Consider the following 24,284-nt stretch of genomic DNA (forward strand, 5'->3'; position numbering starts at 1 on the left):
CAGGTTGGGGTTTCGGCCATGGTGGAGGCTGAGGGTCAGCTCGGGCTGCAAGGAGAGCTCCTGCAGCTCATTGGCAACAGCCTCGCTCTGTGGGCTGGGGGCCGCCGAGAGGGACACCAGCACCGGCTCATCATCATTTTCGCCAGCCCCTCCTCCGTCCAGCCCATTTCCAGCAATGACGGAAGGGGGCAGGCACACCACGCCCGAGAAATCCACCTTGGCTTTCGTGATGGCAACCTGCAACACCAACCAGACAAAAAGAGACCATGAATCTCACAACAGTCTTAGCCATACGTCCCAGTTCATCCCAGAGTATTCTGCGTTAGAGAGAAACATGTTCGGTACAGTTGGGGTTTTCATCACCAAGCCAAATCCAACTAGTGACCGAAACTTGCTAAACTCAGCAGTTTAAAAACTTACATAAACCTCCAACAGCACCAGTGCAACTACTGATGAAACTACAGATTATCATAATTTTCTTAAAAAAGGATGAGAACATTCTCAGCTTTTGGCACTTTAGGAACCCAGCCTTTAAAAGACAGAGATAGGTTGTTTTCACTGGAACGACTCAATCTAGAACCTTGCTGAACTCTTGACTACTGTCCTTTTATATTAACAATAGTGTTTTAACAACTGTCTATTTGAAATCAGTCAGGTAAAGTAATCCTTCATAATAAATCTGGAAGGGCAGCTGAGTGTAATAAATGAGGATTTTCAGATAAAATCAACTGCATTTCAAAAAATAGTTCTCTTGTTTTGTTCTCTCTTCCTCATTCACAATCAGTGAAAATGAATAACAGAAAAATATTTCACATAAAATAAACAAAAAAGCTTTCCTGTCTAAAACCTCAGCTATAGTAACCAAAAGTACAAGATATAAATGGCTCTAGTGAAACAAGCAATTTTAAAGTGTTTCATTGTATTTCCATATTCTTTAAGTAAGTATTCAATGTTCAAATTAAAATTCTTTTCTGTTCAGTAATTCACACAGAAACAAACCAGTTTTAAGTCTCCAGCGAAATGGTTACTGTGTCAACATTTAAACAGTAACAGACATTATACAAGGGCAATCATATTTGGTTTAGATTAATGAAGACGGAAGTCTCCTGCTTCTTAGTATGCTGCTGGTTCACCCAGGCTAAACTCGGAACACTCTGCTGCACTGTCGTAATTTAGCAAGCAAAAGGTACTTCCAGAGGCTAACCTTCAGCTTCAAAAAGATGCAGGTAAAGCAACCTGCAAAGAAGCAAAGTAAAAACCATCAGGATAATCCTCCGGGAACCTGTAAAAAAGCATAAACTTGGAACAACGTTTTTAACAATACAGTTGTTTATGAAGTATTCCCCACTTAACACTCGTAATTAACCTGAATGAGTGTGACTGACAACACACTGACAGCTGACAAAGGAGTTCAAATAGTCATTTTCCCCACTTGCATTTCAGTTTCATGCTTCAGTTGATCAGTAACATTTGCTCTGTAATATCCAGAACAAAGTTATAAGTGGCAGTACAAGTGTTTCAAAACTTTGTTCAGTGTGTATTTAAGACAACAATACGAATCTACTGGTAACAAATATACATTATTTCATCCACAGTGTCAGACACTCATTCCCAGGATGATAATGGCATGATCTGAAGGAAGGAAAGAAAAGAAGGGTGGAGGAGAAAAACCAGAAAACAACAAAAACCACCAACTGAAGCTGGTGCTTGTTAAAACAAAACAATTGAGACTAAGCCAAACCTTACTGCCATATGAAGCATTTGCTTTTACTTCAGTTAAAATTTCACTAGAAAGTGTCTGCTCCCTCCTTGATATTTTTCCTTTCGAAAGTAAACATAGAATCATATCCATTTGAAAGCAAATTGTAATGGCAATCCGAACAGAGAAAAATTTGCATTGTGCCCTTCTCTTTACAATGGACAGAGAAAACCTGAAACACACATCCTTAAACCACAGACTTAAAAGAACAGAGTTTGGTAAACCATAACAATCTTTGCAAAGGCTGGAAAGAGTTAAATCAATATAGTTGGCCTCAAACCCTGTCCCTGTGGGATGGGAGACCTGTGGGAAGGGGCTAAAAGGAAGAGTAACTGCCCAGGTAGGAGGCTGGCTGCTAAAGGACTGCTGTCACCACCCTGGAGCAGCCACAGCCAATTTGCTTTATTGCAGGAGATATTCTGGAGACATCACACTTTGCCTGGTTCCACACGATGGGCAGATCATGCGGAAGGACAAGAGCAGCCAGGCCTGAAATCACAAACAGGTGACAGACATATCTAACACCCACCACGCAGGGATTTGGAATAGCAGGAGACTCAACCTTCCCTCCTCAATCTACCCTAAAAAAGGATTTCCTTCCTCTTCCCAAAAGAGGGAAAAAAACCTTCATCTGTCTCAAATATGTAAGATCTGCTTTAATTATGTAAACAACAAATGCCCTTAGGAACTTCTGACATAACAGGTTTTCTTTTAAAAAAGAATTTTTAACCTGCATGAAGTAGGAAAATCACATTTCAAGCACCATTTTAACAAGAGTGTTGTAAAACAGAATCTATTTCCCTAATCTGGGTATATTCCCATTAACCAGACCACTGAAACTGTATCATTTAGGTAAAAGCACAGTACTAAGCCACGGTAAAAGCAGCCCAGCCAAGCCAGCTACAAGAAGCAGAGGAAGAGATCAGTGCTCATACAACAGTTTGCTGTGACCTTAAGCAACACCATTCCAAATGCTGTTAATTGGTGCTGGGATTGAAAACCAGAGTTTCTCCAGTAAACTGTCCAATGAAACATCACAGCAGCTGGATTATCTGGAGTTGTACTTGACCTGCACATTTCCTAACTCGTGCAGAAAACTACACAGATGGGAGGTATCTTAATCCTAGTTGGCATGTCATTCAGTGTTTGTCCCACATCAAAGGAACATAGCAGGAGCAAACCTTGACATTCATTCTTGCTCTGCCACTGCATCCTGCTGATTCAGCTGAAACACAATTTCTCCTGGGTTATTTTTCATCTGGATCAATTCCTCCATACAAGGTACAGTTAAACCAGCACAGTGGAACATGGCCACAAAATAAAAAAAAAAAAAAAATCAGTCTGATTGTGCATCTCAAATAGTTTGGACAACAATTCTGCTACTCTAAGTAGGGTTGCAGTTCAAATGAAGGCAATCCTGCCTTCTTCCTCCACATCCCCTCCCATTTCAGGCCAGAACCTGCAATGACCCACAAAAAAACAATGAGAAACCTGACCTAGGTGTAAAGCTGGTCTTCTGGTTCACGCCGCTGCTAAATCAGCTTCCTGGTGCAGTTTGCTGTGCAGCACCACCAAGACCTGTGCCAGCACTTCACAAGGGACAGAATCAGCTCATACCATCAGTACATACAAACATCTAGTCTTTACCTAAGGGAAAGAGGACTCCTTTTCAGATCAGTGCCAAGCCTTAGTATGTAACATATCGCCTCATTAAAAAAAAAGGCATCCAGTCCTCAAGACTGCAATAAAAGCTATAATTGGATGAGTTTGATTTTAATGTTTTCAATTAAAAGCCTGATGAGGGCATAGAGGGATTTGAAAGATGTTTGAGGACTGACAATCATGGATGCTGCAATATTTGGAAGTCCTGTGAAAGACATGGAATCCTTTTCTGCAACAAACATAAAGCTGTTTCTAGACTTCCCAGACAGTTATACCACTCTGTAACTGTCATTGTAGAATGATCAATCAGTTAGTTACACACATTAATATTTAGAACATAATTAAAATTTTACAATGTTTGCTTTCCTGTCATTTCCTAACAGACCAGAAACTTTCCCATAAAGAAATGTGCCATACCATGATCTTTAAGTGAGTCATCCGCAAGCTGATGGACAGTATTAAGAGCAAGTACTTTTTATGCTCAATAAGGGCCTCAGGGTTTGTACCCTCAAAAATTTGTATCTGTTCCCTAACCAAGCAAAAGCTTTTCATCATGGCATTATTCTACTTTTGGGTCAGTTGCTTCTGGGACAAAAGTGGCTGTGATACATCAGATGTTCTACAGCAGCAACACCAGCTGAAGCAACCCTTAAGTCCCCCACTGTCCAGCTCATCATTGCTGTCCCTATGCCGACCCTTCCTCCACAGGGAATTCTATTTAACTGAAAACCAGTCATTTTTTCCTGGGTATTCAGCAAGGTCAGTCCCCCAGTCTGCTGTCAGCTAAGCACACAGCTGTGTCACCATATTGCATGTGTCCATGCCCAACGTAAATATCGGATGGATTAAACCATCTAACACCACGTTCAGATGGCTGCTGCTGAAAGTAACCACCCTGACTTCTTTTTTACTTCCTTGTGCACTACAGTCCCTCACGACAGCCAAGTTTTTGTGTGGCTGGGTGGCAAGCCAGATCAGCAACAGATGCAGATTAAAACTAGTAGTTTGTGTGCGTGGCCAGGTCAAATTTAACACAAATCAGTTGCTTGATCTGATTCAGCCTGTGCTGGCCAACAGGCAGTCAGGAATGAGCAGGCTGGACTGCTCCTTTTGTTGGCAATGCCAGCTTAGTGTCTAACCAGAAGATGTGGTTGTATGATACAGCTAAGTTGGTCTAAGCTCCTGCCAAAAGGGACAGTCTTGGATGCATGCCTTTGTTGCTTCCCTGTGCCAACAGTGGTGCTTGTCTGCCCTTATGATGAGATGATTAATGGAGCTAAAATGACAGGAGACTAATCCTAATCCCTCTTCCCCCTCCAGTTTTCTTTTCAGTAGCTTACTGTCGGTCAGACAGGTTTCCATACTGCATGTGTCTGCCTATTTCATTTCCCTTTCACCTCCCAGGGTCTGAGCTTTCCTTCAGTGATCCTGGATGAGCAGCTTTAAGAGAAATTTCCATAATTTTCCCATGTGGTAAATGCAAAGTAGAATACATTTTCCACCAACAAGTAAGCTACTCATGTCTGCTATGTGTTTACTGGGATACGGTGCTGCAATGGCAAGAGGATGCACATAAAAAGCCACCGTGTCAAACAAGCTTCAGAGTAGTTTAGTCTTTGTCATTTGCAGGTTTGATAAAGGTAATATTCTTCTAAAAACTCTTAACAGCTGTGATTCTTCATCTTGTACCTTGTGCAAAACTGATTCTGCCTTGTTTGTCTATCTGAAATTGAAGTGCCCTGAATGTTTTCAGAACTCAGAAATGCATAACGAGTATTTATATATTTACGAGCAGTGTCTGCTGCTTCTTTTAAGCAGCCCCATCTTCCCCCTGGTGTCATGGCTTGTGCTTGTATTGTTGTGACAGTGGTTTTGTGCTTTACAGCAACACAATTTGAGCACTCCTGGCTCCTGAGAACACACTGTTGCCACTCTATGATTTTGGTAATATTAACACAGCCATGGCATAATCTCAACAGTCAGTATTTAAATGAACCAAAGAACAGTACCATCTTCCCTAACATGAAATCAGAGTAAAACATATAGGAATTTCAACTTAAAAATTAAAACATAAAAGGAATTTAAAAATGAGTAAGTAAAAATCAAAGAAGCATGGGGCAGGCAGATTGGGGGTGTTGGAAAAAGCACAATTCCCAAATCAAGAAAGGGACACCTCTCTAAACAGCTTTCTCTTGTTTGCATTTTAGGGCTGAGTTGCCAGGGCAATAGGAATTTCCTACTGATTTAAGAATTGCTAAGCAACCTCCAGCACCTAACAGCAACAGCGTGTGTGCAGCTGGGCTATTTTGAGAAGACAGGGTTTCTTTTTTTATTTTAAACTCCAGAGCAGCATTGTGTTAAATGCTGATGGCAGCTGAGATCATTCAGCCAAGAGAAGAAGCAATCTTGGGGCAAAGTGGCTTTAAGTGGATGAATCTTTGAAATTAGTGAGAAGACTGGAAGACAATGCCATGACATGCCCAAAGGCAACTGTATCCCCCAGGTCATCACAAATCAAAGAATAGCCCAGGAGAAGTGGAGCTTTCAGCACATGGAAGCAGAAGCATGACATTAGCTTGAGAAGCTCTAACAAAAAAAGTGACAGAGATTCCTTTTACCTTTAGGTATCAAAGAAAAATCACCAACAGGAAGACCTCCAAAGTTGTATTAAAAAATGATTTTGTTTTCCAGCAGTCAGCTTCACTCAGGCACACAACTGGCAGACTTATCTCTCCAGTTAATTGAGAGTTTATATAGAACTGTCCAGAAAGTACCTATAATACACTAAGCAACAAGGCAAACATCACAAAGACTGTACCCTGGAGGAGGTACAGTCTTGAAGACTTGTTCCTTAGGAACCACCTTAAGAAACCAAACTATGCTAAGGAATAGAGAGAGATCTCCTTAGATAATGGAATTTTATTTTAACACATACATTCCACATGCATTTGTCTTCTGCAAAATGCAACTGTCATCAGCTTCCTTCACTTTCACAGTAATTGGGGACAGGAGAAGGCAAAAGCAGTCAAAATATAACCAAATTATGGATTAGTGATTTGAAGGGTAAACTGTCTATCTTACCATAATCACAAGCCACTACCCTACGAGGACTGTATTATAAAGGCAAAGATTGCAACACATGTGAACAGAGATGCTGGTAAAACACAAATGAGCACAACTTTATCTCAGCTAAAGAACCTGAACCTGTACGTGGAGTGTGACAGTCACACTACAATAAAGAGAGTATCTTTGAACCATCGCTGTTCTCTCTGCTACCACCTCCAGCAAATCTATCAGTGCCAGAGTCAAAACATGCTTGGGCCAGCAAGAAAATGGCAAGAAATATTATCAGACAAAAGGCATGAACAGCTGTATAGAGATGTGAGAACTTGAAGGAGAAAAGATGCATACCTAGAGCAAAGCAATCAACTGCGTAATTTGTGCTGTAGACAAACACAGCCTCACACATGACTTTAATAACCACTCATCAAGAATATGTCTTAAGCCCTAAGTATTTCCTTCGTAAAACACATTTGTTTCACTCAGTCCAGCAGTGATAGAAAGTCTTTAAGAGGTCTTGAAAAATCATCGTTAAACATTCATTTCTTAAAGCCACAAATAGCAGGCTAAGAAATGTAGTTTGCCATTCCAGATATTTTTTAAGAAATATTTTTCATGCTTCAGCATTTATTTGGAAGAACTTTGTGGCTTATCTCTGGGCACACAGAAGAACTGATAATACCAAAGCTAGTTTTGAGATTCACAATGATATTTATAATAAACAATCCTCGCTGAAAAGAAAAATGAACTCTCCACCAGTTTTTGAAGTTCTTATTTAAGCTCAAAGCATGAATGAGGAAGACATCCTTCTCATTACAGAGCATGCTGAGCCTTAAACTGGTGAAGTATTTTGCAGACACCTCTTAGTGTGCTGAATGATTAGTCTGTCAGACTAAGGATGATGGCGACTGAAGAAACAACAGTTGCTCCTGAAGTTCAAAGAACAGAAGAGAGCAAACAAAGATGTGATGTTCAGATGTCACGTGTCAGTAGGTACACTAGTATATGTTAGGCCTCGGCCATGGTATAGCTCAGCATCATAATTAAAAGAGGCATCCAGCCTTCTGTTACCAGGCTATGGGTTCCTGCAGCTTTCCTTTTGTCTGATCCAGGGATTGTGCACCCACGGGGTGACTCAGGTCAGCGAAACCAGCAGACATTCACTCTGCAAAGATTAGAAGCCATTTTTTCCAGGATCAGTCAGCTAGCTGGATGTGCCCTGGGGCTGCACAATCAGAGCTCTGATGCAAAGGAAGAAGCAGAAGCACACAGCTGTGCAGAGGTCTGACCAGCCTTTGCAACAGCAGCACACTGAAAGATCAACTTCACTGCAATGTCAAAGAGCACCTTAAACATCCAGCAGCGATGCCAACTCAAGCAGCCTGCTACACATTCCCACTCTCATACCTTCCTCATTGTGAAACCAACATAAATCTTACAAAGACAACATGTACTGGCCCAGATGAAAAATAAACCAGAAGCAAACACTTCTTTCCAGGAGCATGTGTTCCCCAGAGTGGCTCACCATGGCCACAAGAACAGCTATGCCAGCAAAACAGAGGGAGCTGAAAAAGGGAGTAAGCTGCCTGAGCCTGCACTACTGCCAAAGAAATGCAGGATGAACTACAGTGTGTTTAGAACAGGATTGCCTGTTTTCCACCACCTTCTGACTGACTTCCTTGCAACTGCCATCTGATGCATCTTTTAAAATTCCCTTCATGCTGGAGGCAAAGCATTCCTTGCCACCCCATAGGGGTAACTAGTGGAAGCAACGGCCTCAGCTAGCAGCAAAGGCATGTGGCAACAGATGCAGCTACCAATGGAAGCAGGGAGGCTGCAGCAAACAGAAAAGGGAATGCCGACAATCTGCAGCCAGATGTGAGCTTTGACTTGGACATTCGCGGCTCAGAAAGTAAGAAATAACTCTTGCTGAATGTGGATTTAGGGCAGATTGGGATGAGAAAGTCACAACACGAGAAGAGGGGAAATAAGACCTCAAAAGAAACAATACACTTTCAAACACATAAGATTTGAAAGCTGGGACAAGAACTGGATGACCTAGGACATAACAAAGTGGTGACTTGAGCAAGAAGAGAGAGACAGCTCAGGGAACAAATATAAACTAAACTAAAATAAATTTTTAAAAGGAAAAAAAAGGAATTAAATCAAGATAAAGTAGTTAGATTTCAGTCAGTTCAGTTCCTGGCACAAGCATTCATGTCAGCACAAAGCAACAGGCCAAACTGCAGAACTTTTAGAATCTTAAGGGGTTTATGGCAATGTTTTCTGGCAACTTACTTTAGTGTGCCTGAGGAAGTCGTTCTATATTTTAACTAATGCAGTCTGATCCTAGACTGTGCCTGAGAGTTCAGGTCTATATTGTATCACCTCACCTCAGTTTGAAATTCTCACCTTCTCTCCTTCAAGCAGTGACTCTGCAGCCACAGAGCAAGCCAATTAGCCTGCTGTTCTGATGGAAAGCTACACCTTGAAGTGTGCTTGTTTTCCCACAGCACTAGCAATCTGAACCCTGCAACCACAGATTCCTTAGATCTCATTTAAAAAGCAAACAAAATCCCTAAACAAACAAAAACAAAAACCCAACTAAACAAAACAGAGGAGCAGGGCCCATTGAAAAATGACAGCTTTCAGTTAGCTCAAGTTAAGTACAGTGTGAAACCAAAGCCTGAAACAGAGTCTGCAAGAAGTTTTCTGACCCCAGTCACATTCTTTGCTCATGACAGTATGAAACTCTCTACAGAAATTAAACCAATCTGAATTGACTTTGTCTCTCCTCCCCATCAACAGCCATTGGGTGTGGAATTCAAGTTTCTTTCAATTTATCGGCGCTGCCTCCTACCCAGCATGACATTCATTAGGTGGAAAGCCCAGCAATAGAGACGGAGTTACCAGATACTCTGTTCCCCTTTTCCACTACAAGAGCTGACTTTATACCCGTGGATTTCCCCCCTGCTGAAAAAGTGGTAAGTTTTTTCTCCAGCGATTCATAGCCAGGCATGTATGGGTATTACTGCCTTGCTTAATAACCAGTTTATTGAACAGAAGTAACAAGTAGCCAAGAGGCGCTCCCTGACATGTAAATCTAATGTACCTGGGTAAAGAACATGGTGAGGGGTGGGGGAATTGGAGCTGCTGCTGTTCTTTGCCACTTCAGAGGATACAAATTCAACCTGCACTGCTTCTTTCTGTAAAACAGCAAGTCTTACTGTCTGCTCGGCAGCGCTGAAAAGTGGACAAGTGTGCTGTTTATACTATTAACACTATAAAGCCCTTGCTGTTACACTTGACACTAATACAAATTCAAAATATTGAAATATTTATCTCTAAACAATACTATCCCTCACATTTAGTGACCACAAGCAATTTTCAGTTCAGCACACAGAATAAAAGGTGCAGACAAAAGACAGCAAAAAGAACACACCTTACTCACAGTTCCCACGGACAAACCCAGCTCACTTCCATGCCAGCAGCTCTCTCTCTAGTCACTGAAAGAGAAAACAGGACACAAATACTCAGAGGTTTAAAAGCAACAACCAAACAAAACCCACACACGATGGATTTTTTTTACACAGAATCTTTAATTCATATGGCACAAACTGCAGAGGTTGGGCTGCCACACTTGCATACACACACCCATGCTACTCGCAGAGCAGAACTTTCACTTCGGGACATCTACTCTGTCAGTTCTGAAGAATGTTTGAGCTCTACTAAGGCATAATATTCACCAAATGACACACTCCATTTTCCTGCCCATGTACTGAAATCATTCTTAAACGTTGGGTTGTAGAAGACAGCTATGACTAGTTTATTACATCCATCCAAACAAAACAGGGAAAAGTAAAAAAGAACATTTCAGAGATTTGCCAATTCCATCTGGGGGGGAGAGGGCAGATAAGAACCTTCCTGTGCACCTTATGAACTCATAAATGTACTGAAGTAACACACCACTTTTCTCTGGCAACACAGTTTGAACAGGCATGCACAGCAGAACTTGACTAGAAAATCAGAGGCTCTGGAAGACTCCTGTCTCAAATGGCAACAAAAAGGGTCAGAAGTTGATTTGTTGCCACACTTTCACATCTACTTCCTTAGCCACCTATAAAAAAAAATCAAATCATCATAGTAAAGTTTTAACACAAAGCTTCCATTCCAATTTCTCCACCAAGCTCTTCAGATTCTAGGACTTCCTAGGCAACAGAAGCTCAGAACTGCAGCTGAGACGACACGATATTCTGTCAATAAGATATAATCAAAAACACCAGGTACCTCCCCAAATACAAACTTCAGACTGGATGGACTTTGGACACAAGCATTAACATAGTTCCAATGAAAAGGAAAAAAACAGAAGGAGCCATCTCCTACTTCAGCATCAGAAGGAACAAGACCAAGCAGGCTGATCAGTCTGAATCTCTGGATAGTCAGCATATCACAACATGTGAAAGAGTTGTCTGATCCCCAACAAACTAAAGAAGGGCCCTGTTTAGAAGCAGCTACAGGCAATGAATTGCACATCTCCTTGGCTGACTCTTCTCTGGTTACCAACCTAAAGAGGCGATTTACAATACAGATACAAATCATAAGAAAAAGAGGCTTCCCTTACAGAGAATTTTTCTATTTTTCTTTGAATAAAGTGTGTCAGCACACATTAATCATGGCTCTATCACAGAATCAAGAAGCCATTCTGCCACCTCTTACAGTATTTGTCATCAAGTCAATATTTAGAATGACTCACAACCACTTAATTAATTTAATGTGAGAGCCCATAACAAGTAATTACTTTTCTTTAATAAAGCAGTCAAACTGATATAACTGTAATTAAAACATGATAATGATGCAAGGCTACAAAACCAAGTATATACTCACAATGTACTTTTACAAAATTGTAGATCCTAGATTTCCTAAAAGGCAAGGCAAAAAGCCCTTAAGAAGTCAAGGGAAGTCTTCCATAAAGATGTAAACAATCAACCATTGTTAAGAGTTTGCCATTCCAACATGATGAAAAAGTACCTGACATAATTTGGTAAAATAATTTTACTGGAGCCTTCTTCTGACAGCATTAAGCATGTAACATCAGAATTTAGGTATGGAGTGCTTGGTTGTGATGGTGTTGGGTTTTTAAATCACAAATTATAAGTGAGTGATATTTATCCATACATTAAATCTTTATTCCAGTGCAAATTTTTGTCAATGTTTGGGTTTGAGTGGTGGTTGGTTTTTTTTTATTTTGGCGTTTGTTTTTTGCTTTGGGTTTGGTTTTTTTTTAGACTCAGACACCCCTGAAAATGCTTTTCACACATGAAAGTGTGAAAAAGTTAGATTCATTTCATGTGAAGATTTCTGCTGGCAAATCCCTCATTTCCAGTAATCTTGGTTCACCAAATATTATCTTCCAATTTAAGACTGCAGCAGCGCTGATAAAGCTGGACAATCATCACACTGCTGCCTTTAATTTCCAGCACTTACGATATGTGTTTTCCTGCATCTCATTTGAATCCAGACAGCTCCCACACAGTGTCTTCTCTTGATTGGTCTGTCCTACCACCTGGCACAGGGCACCCACTAATCTTGTACAGAAGTGAAAGCCCAGAACCAGACAAAATAGTCTCTGTGTTTTCTTCAGCAAGTATTTTTCTGGAAAACTTTACACTGCTAGATATTCCAGGTCTGAAGAATATATCAGGCTACCCCTAATCAGCTTGGAGGGTGAGGCAAAAGGGGAAGAACCTCTCTGTACAGCCTCAGTTCTACATCCCTTCCAAGGCATTTGTAATCAAGAACCAGCCAACACAAAACAGCAGGCTGGACAGACACCTCACCTGGAACAGTAAGGTACACACACACATTCAGTGATTTGTGGCATCTTTGCAAAAACTTAGCACCATCCTTCTGAAAAAAAGGTGTGTGTATGTGTACATGCAAACATTCAGAAAATAGGACAAATTATTGCAATTGCCTCAGTTTATTTAGCTCTCCTGACTTCCCAGTGCTGTCCTTAGCCTCCTCAGGTGTCCAGAGATCCCTGTTCTCCCATGCAAAACTCATCCTCCAGGACACCATATATTTATCCTTCTTTCTCTACTAAGAACTAAAGTTTTATTCCAGATACTCTGGCCAATAAAAGGTCAACTCTGAAAACTTTCAGTCCTGTTTGTCACCAAAGCTTCTGCGCAATCTGAGGTGTTGAAGTATTCTAAGTCATCTGAACCCCAAGCAGGAGACACACTGGCCTGCAACACACATGGACAGCCATCAACTTGATTCTAATATGTGTGTGCCATTACGCTAAGAGATACTGCAGGTATAATATATTCCTGTCATTATCCTTATTCCACTCCATGGAATTTCACACACCCTGCCTTCAAAAACAAGTCAAACTTCACAAAAATTCTGCAGAACAGCTTTAAAACTGTAATGAAAGACAAGCTCTTTACTGCTCCTTCTATACTGCAGCGAGTAAGCAAAGATTAATCTGATAACTGAAACATTTTCTGGCAAAATTCCACTGTTAAACTGCTTTTGTTATTCTTTGCTCATAGCACAATCAAAACACTCCTCCAACACTCCTTTTTCCTCTCACTATACAGTCAATGCAGGCAAAACTCCACTGTCCTAGATTTTCTCAAGAAAAAACAGTGTCATCTGTAAGAAATGCAAAAGTCTCATCTTGCTGATAAACTTCTCCATCCAATGGAAATGTTTATATGTCAGTGTTTATGCATTCAAGCCAAATGGCTGCTATTCCAGTGATTACAATGGCTTATTGCCTTCACTGGTGACCTGGAGCTGGAGCACGTCTGGACAACACAGAAACTCAGTGACACGATTCACAAGTCTGATCTGAACATGGCAATGCAGAATTCATATCACAGCCCTCCAACACCCAAACTGCCTCTCAGATGGAGGCCTGGAAAAGATTCAGACTCCAAGTGATCTGTTCCTGCAGAGCATGCCCAAAATAACATATGAGAGCAAATTTAGAGAGTTATATTAGGCCTTACACTAATTTGGTCCTACCAATCACTCACAGAAAACTCTCATCCAGGTTTGGGTCCATCTGATACAGTGGAATAGAAATTCAGTTACAATGCAGACCATAACCACATTCTGTTGCAAAACACCTTACATTGCTATAAAGATCACTAGAGACGGCAAAAGTAGTAATAATTTTTTAAAAAATCATTCAAATAGAGTCTTTCCATGTTTTTTTCCAAAAGTTTCTTCCTGAAGGAGGAAAAGCTTCCCTGTAACTGACAGAAAGTGAATCCTGTCTCATCTTTGCTCAGAGCTGTACCTTCACACATGTAAACAGCTGCAGAAAGAATGAGTTCATCATAACATGGGTATGGCGGCGTGTGAAGGATGATCTCATCTGAGTAAGTCCAAAATAGGGTGCTGAATGTATGGATCAGTAGTGCAGTGAAGACACATCCTCAGTGCTCCACTAAACCACAGAAAGGGCAGAACTCAAGGAACCACACTCCCCTCCCTCCTGTGGCTAGAAGTAGTTGTAATTGCCACAATTACAGGAAGCATTAATTTGAGGTTGAAACAATCTGTGATGTAGACTGTCCCCAACCAAAATTAATTCCACCAAACTAGACGTATCATTTCAGTGTCCTGTTCCCCTAACATGAAGATACTCTGAAGATGAAGTGTAGTCAGCATATTTATTTGCCTCACTGGAAGATGGCAGAACAGGCAAATTTCTGCACTGATTTATGCCAGGGGCCCCTCCACTGTGATACACATTTCTGTGGCAAGCAGAGCTGGCAGCAGCAGCAGATCCTGACCATGTCCAGGTGAACATTTTTATTTCAGTGCCACAGAGGCAGCCCCCACTGATTAACTCTTAACAAATAACATGCTGGCACATGCAGCAGTAGCTGCCATGCTTCCTCTGCTGTGCTCCACAAAAACCCTGCCTTTCTGGATGAGCAGGGCACAAACAAGCTGAAATAGAGAGCACAAGTTAATTAAGAAGGGTAAGTAGAAGCAGTCGACCTGCTTGTTTGTGGTAGGAGAGCAAAAGCAGACGGATGGCAGGAGGTTAAGGTGCAAAAGAAATCCCCAATTAAAAGCTCAGCCTTCAGCTTTCAAGACTTAAAACGGCTCGTGGTTGTGTTAAATTTCACCTTCTTACAGAGATGTTATCAATATGGCTGTGTGCTGAAATCCAAACTATTTCCTCACACAAGAATAACGATGCTGCGCACACACAAGAAAATGGGGGAGGGAAGGGGAAAGGAATGATGCACAAACTAAATGCAGTACCTCTATTTCTGAAATATAAACCAATCTCATTTAAACAATTACAGTTACTTGCTCAGGAACAAACTCTAAAATTTATCTAGGTAGAAAATTAAGCGCTTTTCTTAAGAAACAGGAAAGGATGAAAGAAAGTGAGATATGGTTAGCAGTAGTTTTCTTCATGTATGAAAACAGAAGGCAGATTTCTGTATTTTTTGTTTGACCTCCATCAGGACAACATACATTTAAAAACCTGAAGGCACTGACTGACCAGTATGGCATGCTGGTAGTCAATACCAAGACTGGGAATGAAATCTGTGCTTCCCCTACTGCCATTCATTTCCTCTGAAGAAGCCACTTACCAGTGTTTGCACTCCTTAAGGCGCTCACAGGATGGAAGGTAAAACATACATATCAACCACACACACACACAGGGTGTCCCTGAAGAACTGAACCAAGTACTGTCCAAGAAGTGAGTTTCTGAATTCACACAAACTCATCCATTTCATCTGACACAAAAGAAGAACCATACTAACAGTTTCAAACTATAGTTCCCTTTAGCTGTAGCTCTTACTAATCCACCTCTGCCCTCCCTCCACTGTACCTACACATTCCTTCAGCCCACCCCCATCTTTTAGCTGGAGGTCTGAGGGGGACAGGAATAAAACATGTCCAGATTAAAAATCAGGTCTCTAACTGGCCCAGCATGCAGCCCCACAGACGTGCCATCACTACGGAGGTGACAGCACATGGTGGGGAGGAAAAAAAGAAAGGCAGACGGGAATATGAGCTGTTTAAGACAGCCCCACCACTAAGAGAAATGTCTGTGTAACCACATCCTCTGTTTGCAGTCTCAGTTCAGCAATATGTCCAACAGGAAATAATTAGGTTTGGCTTTCCCAGAGTAGGTGTTTGACAGTTGGAGACTGCTGAACAGTTGCTTTTTCTGCTTCCTCTCCAACAGTTTCTCAGGAAAAGACATTGACCCTCAGGACACAGCTGATTAAAAAAAAACATTAAGGGAAGAGGCTTGTGTAACTATAATAAGATTTGCTAACTGTTCCCTCTTTTTACATGGAGGAAATCAACTGTACTCTTCAAAAGGGATCTTAATCACAATACTGAGTTATCAGTAAGCAAACAGACGTTGAGACAGCCCAACTGTATTATCTACAAGACAGGAAGGACAGTTGAGTATAGAGAGTAAAGACAGATGGCTCTTGGAGTTGCTATAAATTTTATTTTTGAGGTAAAAAGCATATATGGAGACACCCTGCACATTCCAAATGAGTGCAACAATTAATCTTGTGATAATGTTTTGACACATCGTAAAAATTTATCTTCCTGCTCTAACATCCAAACCTTTTTAGTTCTGATCCTCCTCTCTATCTGGTACAGTTGCCCTTTTCCCCACTAAATGCCATACAATAATGTAATCATGGCTCAACTGTGAAAGAAATCCAGTAGGGCTTTTTATTAGTTTCATCATTATATAAAGAGGTACTTTGATTCCCTGAATGTGCATTTCACCTGCAGGTTCAAGGATGAGAGTCTGTTAAAAATGATGCTGCTTTACCATGCCAGTGGAAGTCAAAGTTAAAAAAACCCACTCACAAGCAAGCACTCCTCCTTAAACCTAAGAGTTTTCCATTAGTTCATATCCAAGAGGAGGGAAAACTACAGACTGCTTTTGGGAAAATGCCATGTTCTATGTCAAAATGTCTTCTCTACTCCCTTTTCATTTTATTTCATGACCTGCTTGTTGCCTGAAGATTTGGGAGCCTTCTCTCACATGATGACAAGAGCGGATGGCCTTAATTAAACAGAAATTAAAGCTGCTTCCACAACTGTTGAAAGCAGCAAACACAGCACTGCTTACATTTTGTACGGAACAATATGATGCCCAAGAAATTATAACTGGCAATATTTCACTCTTCTCTCGAAATCACATTTGGTATTTAAATTATAAGTGAGAAAGGAACGGAAAGAGCTCAGTAAGTTAATATCTGTTAATTAAGAAGGCAAATTCACCTACTTGTGAAAAGCTTATGGCATTTGCTTTCAGCCCTGAGTCTCTTTCTCCTTTCAGCAGAAACAGGAGTTCACAGTCAGCTTCAGATCATACACTTATTTTAAATTCTATTATTAGATTCTATTTAATCACAACTATTAGATCACTCATTTAATCAGCAAATGAGAACAAATGGGTGTCCCTTTTATTTCATATTCAGTAATGACTGAAGTATTTTTGGAAATACTTATGAAGATCCAAAGGCGTTACACTTTCAGCAGTTCCACAGTATGGATTTTAACAGTGTCTTTACAAAGGCCTGCTGAGGGGTTATGTGCAAGCAGGAGGTGTGTTTTGAAATCAGTGCTGAAAGTCTTACATGTGTATTTACCTGAAAGTAAAACCAACATACAATTAGAAAGCACGCTTTCAATAAGTCAGCTGTGCCATGGCTATCCAGCCCTGATGTCAAATGCCAGCTTAAGATACAGGCAGAATGTTGGGATATGCACATTCAGCCCAGAATAGCTGCATTTTATATTTTCCAAATATTCAGGGCTGTTTCTTCACTTCCTAACAAAACCAAATCGGTTTTCCTGATGCAGAAAAGAGGCTACAGACTCAAACAGAAACATTTTTAATGTCTTCAAAATGTATTTTCCGTGGATGGCAGACTAAGATGCCAGTTAAGAAGTAGTTTCAAGGGAGAGGCACCGATACTGTCTGGAGAAACAACACCATATAGGAACTGCTATAAAGCAGCAGCAAACCTGAAACCCCTTACACGGCCCACTTCAGGTTCACCCTGTGAAATAGCCACACCGAACCGTGTGGAGCACAAAGTGTCAGCGTAAGGGGACACAAATCCAGGTCATAAAGGTCTGGGGAGGGCATTTCCACTTACACACACGCAGATCGGTCAGCTTCCATCCGCGACCGCAGAGTATGTGAGATTTTACAGTCACGGAAGGGCGACAGACGGCAGGGACGCGCGGGTGTTGGCTGCGATGTGCCCCACGCCGCAGCATCTCGGCGGGGGTAACGCGAGCCCCGCTCGGGGGGCGGCCGCTGCCCCTCGGAACCCCTGTCAGCGCTGCCCCGGGGAGAGACCCGCGGGAAAAGACCCCCGGGAAGGGGAGCCGCTCGGGGTGCGGGCGCGGAGGGGCGCGGGGCAGCACCGACACAGCGCGGGGGCTGCGGCGAGGGCGTGCCCGGGGGAGCGCCCGGGGGAGCGCCGTGTCGCGACCGGAGGAGGCCCCTCGGGGCGGGCCCGCGACCACCCCCACTCTTACTGTGCCCCAAGGCCGCCCCGCCGGCCCGGCCAGCGCAGCCCCGCGCTCTCTCACCTGGTCACGGCTCCATCGCCCCCGCTCCCCTCTCGCTCACCTGGTCACGGCTCCATCGTCCCCGCCCCGCGCTCTCTCACCTGGTCACGGCTCCATCGCCCCCGCTCCCCTCTCGCTCACCTGGTCACGGCTCCATCGCCCCCGCCCCGCGCTCTCTCACCTGGTCACGGCTCCATCGCCCCCGCCCCCCTCTCGCTCACCTGGTCACGGCTCCATCGCCCCCGCCCCGCGCTCGCTCACCTGGTCACGGCTCCATCGCGCCAGCCCGGCCCGCCCCCGCCCCGCTCTCGCTCACCTGGTCACGGCTCCATCGCGCCCGCCCGGCCCGGCCCGGCCCGCCCCCGCCCCGCAGCGCTGCCGCGCCACCGCCGGCGCCGCGCCACCGCGGAAGCGCCCGCCCCGCGGCCCCGTCCCGCCAATCAGCGCGCAGGGGCGCCCCCGAGCGGCACCCGCGCTGGCCAATGGCCGGCCAGCACCCAGGGAAGCTAACGGGGAGGGGACGGGACGGGCCCGCCTGACTGGCGGGGCGAGCAGCCAATTGCAGTGCAGGCATGAGCTCATCGTCTGAGGGGCGGGGCCTCGGCCTTAAAGGGGCAGTGGCGGGCGTGGGCGGGGCGTACGGCGTGGGAGCGCGGAGCGCTCACCTGTGGGTCGGCAGTTCTGGGAGGTTATGGCGTAACGACAAGTCGAGAATATTCACCTTCCTTCCTGCCGTGTTTCCTCCAAGCGGCGCCCCCGCAGTCCTTGGGGCGGGACTGGGGGCTCCCCACAGTAGCTGGACCTCGAATGCCCGAAGTTAAATGCAGCAGCGAGGCGATTGTCCAGCGCTGTGCAGGCTCAAACTGGGAGAGAACAGTCGGTACACCAAGATCTGTGGCCAGCAGAAACCCTCAAGTGAAGTGCATCTCTAACTTTTCCACGCCTTCATGTTAGAAAAGCAGTTTTAGGGGTTTCTGAGTCTCAAAAACAGGTCCCCAGGCAGCCACAGAATCATAGAATCAATTGGGTTGGAAAAGACCTCCAAGATCATCAAGTCCAACCCTTGGTCCAACTCCAGTCCCTTTACCAGATCATGGCACTCAGTGCCACATCCAATCTCAGTTTAAAAACCTCCAGGGATGGGGAATCCACCACCTCTCTGGGCAGCCCATTCCAATGCCTGATTACTCTCTCTGTAAAGAATTTTATTCTGATCTCCAGCTTAAATTTCCCCTGGCAGAGCTTGAGCCCGTGCCCCCTTGTCCTATTGCTGAGTGCCTGGGAGAAGAGCCCAACCCCCACCTGGCCAGAACTTCCCTTCAGGTAGTTGTAGACAGTGATGAGGTCACCTCTGAGCCTCCTCTTCTCCAGGCTAAACAACCCCAGCTCCCTCAGCCTCTCCCCACAGCACTTGTACTCCAGTCCCTTCACCAGCCTTGTTCATCTAGTATGAAATATTTCTTTAGTTGCTTAAGTCAGGTGACACCTGTCCCTCCTAATCTATGTCAGACTATCTGCTAAACTGAGGCCCACTAAAAGGCCTGACTAACACTAGCACAGGTACAAAGCCAGAAAAATAAGTAGCGCAAGTGGGTGAAATGCCCTTAGTGAAAACTTAGGCTAACTGAGGTGGGATTGTGGGGAAAAGAGAGGAATGATGCCATCCCCAAAGAACAGGAAAGAGGAGCATAGTTAGGCTATTGTAATATTGTTATAAATAGTTAGTGCACTCTACCTGGAAAGCTGCTCTCACCCCTGCTTGCTGTATCTCAGCATGACATGAGTCATGACAGAGACTGTAACAATGCTCAGTGCAGGATCGTCTCACACTGTGAGGCTGAAAAATTAGGATCACCTTTCAAAACAAAGAAAAGGGCACATGAGCAAGGTATACAATAACAAATGGTATAAAGAAGACATCATTGGCCCTCCCTTATTCTTTCATATAGTCAAAGAACTAGAGGACATGATATAACTGCAAAGCAATGTATGTGAAGTAGTTAGGAAAAAATGTTTGTACCATGTACAATTAATCTATGAATTTCACGATAAGAAGCTTAATGATACAAGTTATGTCCAGAAGAACCAAATACTTGGCCAGTTACTGCCAGTCAGCCACTATCTTGCCCTAGTTTCCAATCCTGGTGTTTACAGCTCTTTGCTTTTCATTCCCAGGGATCCAGTTCAGCTTTGGCTACGCACATAAATCTTTGGAGCAACATAATTCTTCTCCCTGCTGTTTGACAGGGTTAGCCCTCCAGAGGTAGTTTAGTGGAAGAATAAAAAAACATGAAACATTCCCATGCATGATGGTAATTTGGGGAGCTTTAAGTTTAATGACTACTCAGGAATAATCACCTTCCATTCTCCAATGTTTTCTAACAGTTCTTAAGGGATCTGAGAAAAATGCTTCAGGTGGATGAGAAAGCATAGATGACTTCCTGCTCTACATTGCCAATTTTAGCAACAAGGGCTCATGGCTTGTTCTTGAAATCATTTGCTTATGGGACTTGTTAATAGGTCTGTTTACAGAACAGGGGAGGACAGACGATGTGTCCAAGGGCATACCACAAAGCTCACAGCTATGCCCATGTTTCCAGTTCACAAGCTGGAGTCCTACTCACTGAGCTGTATCCTCCTTCAAACAGATGAACATTTAAGAGATAGAAGCATTTCTCTTCATTTCTATGTGTAAGTTTCATTGGTTTGCTAACATCTCCACTAATTTACAAACTTTACATGTTACTGAGTGCTGTCAGTATGTACTAATATGTTTTTCTGAAGTTTTCAAAGGTATTTTCAGGCCTTGATAAATATACAATAAGGAAAAACAGAAAGTTATAATTCATCTTGCCCATAAAAGCCTTCTGTCTTCACCAGGAACAGTGTAAAGTGAAGAAGACATATTGCACGCAAGCAATAGTTTTTGTTTTAGTTTTCAAGGCCTCGTTATTTTCAGTAGCTTTCAATTTCCTTAAGACTCATAATGAATTAACTGAGTTCCCATTTTATTAACAAATGCATAAGAACAGTCTGACATATTGGTAAAGACAGCAAATTAGGTTTATTAAATTCCTTCAATTGGATTTAATATTAGATGAAAGTTTACACTGAACAAAGAAGATGCCAGTGCAGTATAACAGAAGACAGCAGAATTCAATACCATTATAATGAGACTAATCCTAAGTGTAGTTCTGAACTCAATTGCATAATTTCAAAATCAGGTTACTTTTGGGTGCCTACTATGATGTCTCAGTTATCAGTGACTTAACCTTATGTTCAGTTTTGCATTTGGATTTCCTTTCTCTTTAAAGAAAAGCAGCAAAAATGAGGGAAGAAAATCAAAAGAGAACAAAGTCAAAAGGTGTGTCCCTAAGAGTGTTTCTAAAGATAAAGTTCTTAAAATGGCTCAATGCTGTGCTTAACATTAAAGGCTGGATGGTCTTCAGCCATCCGAAGATGGCTCTGCCTAAAACCATAACCCATTACAGAAACCCTAATGACCCAACAGCTCAGAACATGCCTAATAGTATTTATTGTCTTGGCATTAGGCTGACAGACAAATTATCTTCTGATGGAGAAAGAACCTGGTTGGCACAGATAACTCTTCCTGCTTTATTTTTGGGGGAGTAATGTGTTCTGCTACCTTGTATTCTGACTGGCAGTATGCATCTGAGCAGCTGAGCAGGATTCCTGGTTTTCTAGGGGCTTGCATAGACCGCAGCAGCAGATGATCACCTGTGTGTTTGTGTACACACAATCGAGTGTTGTGCAGGGACTTTCCAGGGCTCTGGGGAAGCTCCTTCCAGAGGCACTTGGCCAGACAGGGGAGGTTGCCAGCCCTGGGCTCAGGCAGGGCCTGTGCACTGGCTGCCGTGGCCAGGATTCTGCAAGACACTGTCCTGGGCTGCAAGGGCAGCCACCTCTGTGGTGCCTCTCTCCCAGCAGCCTTGGGAGCACTTGTGTGTAGAGAGGTCCTGCTGGGCCATAATTGCCTGTATAGGGGCTGGACGAACTCTTCCAGCAGACTAAGCACTGACAGTCACTCAATCGGTTCAGCTCCCGCGTTGCAGCCTTGAGTCAGAGCCTAGAATTCCCTCGGAGGCTGCAGGGCAAAGGCTGAGGAGAAGGGTGGGACAGACAAGGACGGGCAGGGAATAGGAGGGTGCAGGAGTGGGTACTGGGGTTCAGGCGTGTGTTTGAGCACGCAGGAGGAGTAGCAGACTGTAGACACTGAGAACAGGGCTCCTAATGGAGAGCAGAGGGCTGTGAAGACCCCCTTCTGTGCATGGTCCAGCTCTGAGCAGGCAGCTTCTGCAGCCCCCCGGGGGTATTGCAGTCCTGCTGTGGCAGGAGTCCGTGCGAGAGCTCTAAAGGGAGCTGTTGACTCTGGGGTTGCATTGTAAAACTAGGAGGAGTTGGTGTGTTCTCAGCATTGTTGAATCAAGTCCTGACACGCAAGAATAAGAGACGACTGGAGAAAGTGCCTTCAGAGACACTGCCTGCTTTCACTTTTTTGACTGAACCCTGTTCTTGACTTGGTTTCATTCTTATTTTCCATATCCTGCACATCAGCGGCTAGTTTCTGTCCTATAATCCCTGCAGTACAAGTGTCTCTTGAGCAAGGAGTTGAGTGAGGACATAAACATCTTGCAGAGGTAGTTCAATGACTGTTCACAGTGTTAGAGGATGTCTTACTGAGGAGTTTATGTTTTGAACTGGGTCAATAGTTTCAGTTTGGTAAACACTAATGTATTTCTATTAGTCTGAGATTTACTGGGCAAGGAATCTACCTTTCTATATGTCCTTCACAAGAAAAGAGGGTTTTGCCTGCGCAGCTGCTCAAAGAGCAACACAGAGGAAAAAGAGAGCAAAGGTAACTGAAATATTTTCTAAAAGTATGTCCTTTAGGCAAATATCAAGCACAAGAATTTCTGAATAAAAAGTTGATTGGGGAAGTGTTAGTACCTGTAGAAAGGTGTGTGGACTAGTATCAGAGTTCAGGGTTAATAACTGGTGTCTTCTATCAAAGGATACATTAATTATTAACTTAAGGTTATGACTTTCAAGTTGTGACCCACATACCGTAATAAACAACACAGTTTACGAACTCATCAGTTCAAAAGTGCGGTGATAAAGACACATTGTGCTTTATGAGACAAGGCGAAGGTTGGCCATCATCTTTTGTTTGGAAAAGATTGGAACAGACACCAGCTCGTTTCTGGGGTTACTGTAGTATTTCACTGCTTCCCTTAGATGGAGCCAAACTCCCATCGTCCAGCTGCCTGTGATTCACCAGTAGTGCATGCAGCTTCCCCAAAATCAGAGAGAACTGTGCAGTAGGAGAGTCTGTCATGGGTCCCTAAGCCCCATTTCCTGCCCGTTCCCCTAGACTGACTTCCCAAAGCTGTTTCATTGCCTCCCAGGTCAGCTCCCACAGTGGCTACAGACAATGACACACAAAAGCATTAATCTGGCACTGACCTTCCCTTACAGCCTGAGGGGCAATATTTGTCAGACATTACAAATATTACCTTTCTAACTACACAGCTTTTGCTACTGGTCTGTTCATCTGCACGTTGAATGGATAAGGCATTAGAAAGGGTCTTCAGAGGCATGTTTTGGAGGCTTCTTCCTTCCATGCCACACTGGAATCTTGGGCAAAATTCTGACCTACCAGGTCTTGTGACTCTGGTGTTCCACTGTGAAATGTTTGGGATCTATATGGTTCCAATGAAATTACTAGTACTAGAAAGTAAGAATTTCAGGGAACAGAGAAGAGGATTGTACACTCTTTGCTACCTGTGAAGTGACAGCTAAATTACAGCAATGTGATCAAAAAGCTGCATGAGGAAAACAGACATGACCGTAAACCTGACAAGGATAAGACCATTACAGAGTAAGGAGTGAGTATTTCCAGTCTTGGGGAGTAAGAATCCATAGCTACTCTCCTGACAGCAACTCAAATTTCTTTCCTCACTTCAAGAGCCACAGAAGGCACCTCCACATCTGTGTTCAGAACAGTGCAAAGCCATTCATATCCCTGTAAATATTTCCACACTGATTTTGCTTACCTGGCAACGGTTTTCACTACACTGGATTTGAAAGTGTTGTGGGAACAACTGAGTGCCCTGTTGCTAGCCTTTTGTTTTTAAGCAAGATCACAGAGCAGACAGCTTTTTCAAAAGACCATTACATT

The 24,284-nt window shown here is 43.3% G+C and overlaps 1 long non-coding RNA gene across 4 annotated transcripts; it reads right to left on the reverse strand.

Moving 5' to 3' along the window:
• Positions 1-148: 148 nt before the first annotated feature.
• LOC139670301 (uncharacterized) lies at positions 149-18,483 on the reverse strand. 4 transcript variants are annotated; one of them, XR_011697463.1, is made up of 3 exons: positions 18,402-18,483; positions 9,924-9,987; positions 149-237 (listed from the first exon to the last, which is right to left on the reverse strand). It is a non-coding gene; the product is annotated as an uncharacterized lncRNA (long non-coding RNA). The 4 variants fall into 4 exon arrangements; XR_011697465.1 differs by lacking the exon at positions 18,402-18,483 and adding an exon at positions 18,347-18,384; XR_011697462.1 differs by lacking the exon at positions 18,402-18,483 and adding an exon at positions 18,107-18,125.
• Positions 18,484-24,284: the final 5,801 nt, after the last annotated feature.

Source organism: Pithys albifrons, chromosome 3, assembly GCF_047495875.1.
Source record: "Pithys albifrons albifrons isolate INPA30051 chromosome 3, PitAlb_v1, whole genome shotgun sequence".
NCBI classification, from domain to species: domain Eukaryota; kingdom Metazoa; phylum Chordata; class Aves; order Passeriformes; family Thamnophilidae; genus Pithys; species Pithys albifrons.